The sequence below is a fragment of the Bison bison genome, unplaced genomic scaffold (genome assembly GCF_000754665.1).
Source record: "Bison bison bison isolate TAMUID 2011002044 unplaced genomic scaffold, Bison_UMD1.0 scf7180017864342, whole genome shotgun sequence".
Classification (NCBI taxonomy): domain Eukaryota; kingdom Metazoa; phylum Chordata; class Mammalia; order Artiodactyla; family Bovidae; genus Bison; species Bison bison.
In genome coordinates this window covers 858,605-860,130 of record NW_011494914.1, presented here as the reverse complement: position 1 = coordinate 860,130, position 1,526 = coordinate 858,605, and positions in this window count along the sequence as shown.

Sequence of the window (1,526 nt, the reverse complement as noted above, 5' to 3'; positions counted from 1 at the left end):
GCCAGAAGTGCCTATGTCTGCAGTGAGATGTCTGCTCTTGGGATGGGGGGGCTGGGTCAAGAGGGTGTTCCTTACCCCCTACCCCTTTAAAAATATTCCTGTTTCAGTGGAAGTTTTTCATAGCGCCAGGGTGATAGTTGTAAGCAGGGACCACTGTTTACTGCAGGAGCAAATGGTCTTCCCCAGCCACAGCCCCTGATGAGTGATTCTAACAATTAGTACGGGCAGGAGTTTCCAGCCGGCCTGGGTCCTCCAGGGGGGCATCTGAAATCGTTGCTGTATTTCGTTTTGAAATGTTTGAAACAGTCGAACGGGAAAATCCCCCCAGCAGACAAATCACTGGGCTGAGTGGCTTGGTCTCTGTTGTCCAGATGGGGCCTCGGGAGGCAGTGTGGTGGTCCCAGTCAGAGCCAGTGTTCCGGGTGGAGACCCCACTTGGCCCCCTGCACTGCTTGGATTCAGCCCCTTCCTCACCCGGCTGGGCTTAAGACCCCCCACCCCACCCCAGGAGGCCTGGTTTCTCCCTGCCAAGAGGCATCTGAAAGATCTGGGTGGGGGATCATGACAGCAGTTAAGCATTTAAATAGTGGGTCCCCCAGCCTTCCCCCACTGTGAGCTTTCCGGAACAGCCTGTCCCCCGCCTCCCACATCCAAGTCCCTCATCCCCAGGAGTCCTCCCCACAGAGGTTTGTTAGCAGACGCTCAGGCCTTTCGGGGGGAGGAGGAACCCCCCCAGGGGGCGGCTCTGGGTGCAATGTCTCCAGGGTTCCATCCTGAATTCATGGCCGCATCCAGCCTCCTCTAGCCCTGGAAACAACACGTTCAGATTACAATGAGCAGGGGTAGCTGGCTGGCCCGTCCTCACCAGCTGGACCTTGCAGAAAGGGGGAGGGTTTTATAAGAGGGGTGGGGGTGAGGGGAAGGCTGGGAGGAGCGGAAGCACAGTGGTGGGAAGGGGGAGTCACTTGGGGGGCAAGGTAGAGTGGTCAGTCTGGCTGGAGTGGGGTGGGGAGGTAGCATGTCAGGGTCAGAATGGATCCCCGGTACTGGGACTGCGACAAGAGGCCGTGACATCCAGCTGGAGAGCCTGGACCGACTTCTTCCTCCAGTGGCTCCGGGCTGCGAAGGCCTGTGGGCGGGTCGGCCACAGTCCCTCCCTTCCCATTAGAAGAGACTCAGGGCCATTGGTCTGGGGCTTGAGGGGTTAGTGCTCAGACAGGCTGGTCGTTCTGAGAGATTCAGCTTGGAGACGCCCAGATCAGGGAAGAGACAAACCATGTGGAGACCCCAGTGACTCACGGGGACCCTCTGCCCTCCTGGAGGGGTGCCCGCCTCCCCGCCATCTGCTGGGGGCTGTGCCCGGCAGCTTCCCTGCAAAGAGCGCAGAGTCGGGGGAGAGGAGCTGCACGTGGAGAATCCTGGGCCAGCACGACCTCGGCCACGGGGTCAAGGTCAATTGCAGTGCCGGGTCACGTGGACGGCAGCGCCCCTGACATGGTGGGGGGAGGGCACCTCCCCTCCAGGCT